Source organism: Amblyomma americanum, chromosome 7 (genome assembly GCF_052857255.1).
Source record: "Amblyomma americanum isolate KBUSLIRL-KWMA chromosome 7, ASM5285725v1, whole genome shotgun sequence".
NCBI lineage: Eukaryota > Metazoa > Arthropoda > Arachnida > Ixodida > Ixodidae > Amblyomma > Amblyomma americanum.
The window spans coordinates 43,371,752-43,377,751 of record NC_135503.1 but is presented as its reverse complement, the minus strand read 5'-3'; positions in this window follow the sequence as shown (position 1 = coordinate 43,377,751).

The following is a 6,000-nucleotide window of genomic DNA, read 5'->3' as shown; positions in this document are numbered from 1 at the left end:
TCACCATGCAGCCTTCCTCCAGGGTCGACGAGATACGGCGCTCGCGTTATACTGGGAACACGAACACACTGGCGCCAACATCGTCAGCTAAGTTTGATAACTCCGAGAGCACGTGTTGAACACCGAAGCAGATTAAAGTAGCAGCCGAGTGTGCTAACGCGTGTAAGGTTATCGACGTTCGTTGTATCTACAGTGTCAACGCGTGTGCCGGCGAGCTCTGTCCAGACCTTGAAAAAGTGCAATTTACTGCGCTTTGATCTTTTTTCTTTTTTCGCTTGTACGAGCAAAAGAAGCCTACGCCTACATGAAGTACGTTGCTTCAAGATCTTAAGGTCGCTGAAAGATCGAAGAAATTCGTTCACAAACTTCCTTGAGCATGCTGGCATTGTAATAATGATCAGTCGTTGAATAAAACACTGCTATGTGCTATCCGGGCGTATTCTGGCGTCGCTTCTAAATGCGTCTTGCGCTGAACAAGCTGAAAAAAAATAAGAAAAAGAAAAACAAGTACGTCTACACAAACCGGGGCCGGTTGTTACACATTTCACTTCTGCTGCTTTCCAATGCATGTTGACGCACTAAAAAAAGAAGAAAAAAAAACACCACCGGAGCTTTCGCCCGAGTGTTGATTGTTAAGCATGCCAGTTGTTGTGCCCTGTTGGTGTGGCACAGTGTTCTTTATTGTCTGCTGTGCGGACTTTCATTTTAGTTCTCGTCGATTTCCATCACTCACTGAACAATACAGTGTTGTGGAAACAGCGGCGACAATCATTTCCAACACCTCCCGTTCACTGCAATGAATTCACCCATCCGTGTCGCGGAGCCGCTGACCACGTGACACTCACAGAGGTGGCCTCACGATGAGAAAGCTACAATCAACACTCCTGCAGTGCCAGTAGCTCAACTCCTTTTATCCGGCAATGATTTATTAACGGGGGCGTTGTCGTTCCCATTGGCTTAGATACAATATGGGACAAGATATCCTTCAGCTAGATACGTGTTTTTCAGTATACTATAGCTGCGGAGCTTTCAAAAGTCGTTCTCTGATAAATGGACTCGCTAGAACAAGGCAACCTTTTTCTTTTTCTATATTTTTTAAGTCTGTGGTTATGAAGAGAGCCGGACAATCTTAACAAGGCTTTACATGGTAGGGGCGTGTACTTTCTTGTTTCTAAAGCGTTGCAACAACAGTCTTACCGAGAGAAAACGAGTCTTACAAACAGAGCTTCGTCTGCGAAGTGTCACTCTGTTCCTTGTCAGTCATGGCCACATAAAGACGACAAGGAGAGGAGAAAACATACTTTAGAGAACTGCTTATTTTCTTAACAGTCAGCTTCAATACTGTCCATCGTCGTGCGATATCAACGGAGAGACCGACATTGCACACGTGCTCGAGCAAACACGCACGCGTGGCAGATGTAAATGCATTGAAGTAGCGCCTTCTGAACTTTTCGAGGGTAATACTCTGCCTATCGTTCGAAGCACGCACGCGTGGCAGATGTAAATGTATTGAAGTAGCGCCTTCTGAACTTTTCGAGGGTAATACTCTGCCTATCGTTCGAAGCCCTCTGAAAGCTGTTTGTGTAAAAGAAGAACTTGGTCCAGTGCACACGTCAGTGTTTTCAAGCACGGTTTGCGCAAAACGCACTTAAAGGTCGAGAGCTTGGAGCGAAAGGGGTGAAAACGCAAACCAGCAACAGCAGAGAGTTGGACTAGACAGCTCTTTAGAGAATCTTTACTGCTGAACAAAACTGCTACTCAAAGCCAACGCTTGAACAGAATAAACCATATCCCATGCACTCAGCTTATCTATGTAAAACGCGTATGTATAAGTAAAGATTGTCTGTTTATTTACCTATCTACGCTCTAAACAAGAAAGCGCATATATGAAAGTGAGCTGTCCTCTAGCGCACTCTCTTTCATAAAAGAGAGTGCGATGGAGGACAGTTTTACTCCATTTTTACTCTTTTTGTTTGCAATAGATATTTAAAAAAAAAAACTGCTGTCACTGCAGAATTGCGCTCTTACGTGCTGCACGGCGGTGCCTTTCGCTCCTCTTATGCGCCTTATTGATTTCATGCTTAGTTTTAAATACTGACTTAAATTTCACCACCAACACACCTTGCTGACGTTGCGAAGGTGTCTTCGTGGTATGCAGCACTGCCGGACAGTGGCGGTCGTCCTAGTTTCAAAGGTTTCCAATTCGAAAGCTTCTCTGCAATGACAGAAGCGTTGCAATGAAGCTGCTTTGCAACAGCATCGATGTTTGTTTCCCTTCCTTGGTGTTCGGAAGAACGCAAATGTCCGAAAAGACACTGAAAGCTGTTAGCCCTATTATGTTATGCAGAGGGTTGCTCTGTGCATCAACTCAAGCATGTTATATAAAGGCGATGAATCAGAGCTACGCGTTACTATTAAAGCCAGGTGCGCTACCACCAAAAGAGAAACACCTGCTAACTCGAACGCTCTTTTTGAATTTTTATTACTAAAACTTGTTTTGAGCGTCTGCTCGCCACCCTCTCTGCCCCATTAAGCCTACGGAATTCACTCTGGCACGCTCATTCAGCCGCCCACTCGAACAGCTTAGGCGTTTTAACACCATCTATCTTGCACTTCCGAAGTATCTACTTGTTCTGAATTGGGGCCTTAGCGTTGGTCATGCTCAAAGAGAAAATTATAGCTGTGAGTGGGGTGAATATCAATAAAGATGTCTATTATTCACACGCTAATTTAAGCTTGACTTTGTGCCGCACCGTTATTAAGCACGTGCGCGAAAAAAAGGAAAAAAACAAACTGCTGTACAAGCCACCACAGAGACCAAGTCCTTCCATTAGGGATTGTAAATGAAATTCTTGGGCATCATTGTCTGGAATTAACACTACGGAATTCAAAGCGCGCCATACGCAGCTTTCAAAGTGAGCACACTAAGCTATCCGCAGGCGTTTTGCAATCAATCTCCTCAGAAATGCAGCATATGCCCCCAGCTGAAGCATCTTTAGGTAAGCGTATTATCCTTATCAAATAAAAGATGTTCTCCCTACGTATGCATGATATCAGTCCGTCTCGCTCGTGTTCAACACTGCAGGGATAGCGATAAGAGATCGACTTGTTCGAATGGAATGCTAATTGTATTACTTCTTTCTGCTCAAGCAATGTACTGTCAGTTGTCCGTGTTCCAACCTGATACAGTGCGTGTAGAAATGCAAAAGGAAGTTTCAGTCCTGTTGATATTGGTTTTCTTAATCCAGTGTACATGCAAAGTGTGACCACACAGGCACTCGGGAAATCGAATTTTATGTAGTTACGTTTTACGATATACCTAACGCGACGAAACGCCTCGTTTATCAAGAACAAGAAAGAAACGTCAGTGAGGACATAGCAAGGTGTCACACTTTCCGCAGCTTCTTGCATAGAACTGGGAGCTCTTACGAGCCTTTTTTGGTAGCAACTGTTGCAATGCCATGAGGGTTATTCTTTTATTTTACACTTTCATCTGGCTTTGTGAGGAACAACACGGTGACTTGCAGAAATCTGACCTGCATGTTAGATAACCACACTGGATTTGTTGTACACAGCCCGTATTTTCGCTTGTAACTATGCGATCACTATAGCAGTGACTATGTCAGCATAATAGGTCTTCTTCGGCAGCTACTGCCGACAACACCGTACTATAGAAGCAAAACACTAAAGAAAAGGCACAGGAATGCATACCAATATAAAACCGAAACTTTGAAATGAAAATGACACCCGCCGCGGTGGCTCAGTGGTTAGGGCGCTCGGCTACTGATCCGGAGTTCCCGGGTTCGAACCCGACCGCGGCGCCTGCGTTTTTATGGAGGAAAAACGCTAAGCCGTCCGTGTGCTGTGCGATGTCAGTGCACGTTAAAGATCCCAAGGTGGTCGAAATTATTCCGGAGCCCTCCACTACGGCACCTCTATCTTCCTTTCTTCTTTCACTCCCTCCTTTATCCCTTCCATTACGGCGCGGTTCAGGTGTCCAACGATATACGAGACAGATACTGCGCCATTTCCTTTCCCCAAAAATCAATTATTATTGAAATGAAAATGAATATTACATTTGAGGAAAGGAAAAGGCGCAGTAACTGTATCACTTCTCGGTGGACAGCTCAACCACACCGAGAGGAAAAGAATGGAGGAAGGAGTGAAAGAAGGAAGAGAGAAACTGTCGCTGTAGTGAAGGGATCCGGAATAATTTCGAACACCAGGTTATCTTTAACGCGCACTGACATGGCAAAGCACACGGACCCCTTTTGTATTTCGCCTTCATCAAATCCTGTGGAATTGACCCGCGTAAAAGCCGAATTCTCTAAGCACTGAGCTACCGCGGCGGCCACGGCACTTTGGGACTCTAAACAATTCCAGCGGGTTGCCTAACATACACTGGCAGTAAGACTTTTAAATGCCCAGTCTGTTGTGTGATCTACGTTCGAGGCTTTGAATATGCAATGCCCTTAATTTTCGTCCGGTTTCTACACACTTCGCTTATATTTGTTTAATTTTACTTTTCTGGAAAGCCTAGCAAAGCAACATCGTCATATTGACAGAGAGCACTTCATTTTGCTAGTGCCTGTGAACTTTCTATTTGTGTTGAAGCTTCCATAAACTATTACTCTTGTTAACTCAGGGTCAGATTATTTTGTGTATGGGAGAGGAGCGAGAAAGTTTACATAAAAAAATCATGCCAAACCTCATTTTCTGGGGAGGCCAAAAAAATCGAAGATATACGCGCTTCAAATAGGACCGCCCCGCCAAGCCGCCTTCTCCAATAGTAACCCATAAATCCGCCTCTGTGTTAGCCGCAGGTCTGTTGGAACAAAAGCCGCCACCGGAACTCTCCAGCTGGCGTAAGAAAAAGGGCGAAAGGAGGCCGTGCGAAATACACGATATCGTCCCCACCCTTCCGCCTTATTCCCGAAGAAAACAAAAAAAGAAAACCGAGTCAGTAAAAAAATTATACACTGAAATAGGTTCACAATATTGGTGTCGCTTAAGTCAGTGCGACGCCCATACTAATACCTTGAAAGAGATGAGATACTTTCATCTCTTGGCATCTACAGCTTGCCAGGAACTTAGCGGCGTTGAACACTGCCAGCAGTTATAACACAATCTCGTGCATTGTGTAACCGCTATCTCCTCCGGTGTTACTTATCACAAAAAGGTACGCCTTTTCTTGGCCACGATAAATATGAATGCCGAAGTCGAAGGGCTGCCTGACGATGACTTGCTCTCTGCGTAAAAACTCATCCACCTGTTATCAGACTGATCTCCTGCGAAGTCTCCGGTCTGTGATAGAGCTGCAGTGAAAGAAAGGTCAAACGACAAGTGCCACGGTGATTAGAGCTGCGGTGAAACCGGTCAACGTTCGTTGAAACAAAGTAACCAAGACTCTCTTAGGACATTCTAGGCCGACTGCAATTCTTTGCAGACGAAGCTCCTCAGTAGATAAGTTTATCCCAAGGCCACCGTTTCTAAACGGTACTATAGAAAAAATGGAACGTTTCAAGCAATCTCGTAAGTTTTCTAGGTTGCACACTTAGGTACGCAAACAACCAAGTATGCAGAGAGGAGAATTATGCACCGTCACAGCTCGGTCGGAACGTACAGCATGTGGCGAGCGCAGGTGTTTGGTCTCTACTCGATTTTAGTATTTTCCCCTCCTTCGCTGTCCGTTTCATTTTGATTTCATAAACAAAACGAAGGATTTCGAAGAATTACTGAAGCGACCCGCCTGGTTTTCTTGTAAGGGAAACCGTGCTCACACTCGATTTTACGAACTTCTCCGTTTTGCGAACAGCGATTCCTCGATCAGATGGCATTCAGCCTAAGAAATTTTCCAACATCATTTTATGAAACTGATTTGGCTACCGAACAAGATTTTCCCAACAAGTTGTAGAAGAATGTGAAATAAAAATATGTGAAAAAGTTGCACACGAGGTAACTGCGCGCGCAGGACATCGCAACAAAAAAAAAAAAGGTAAG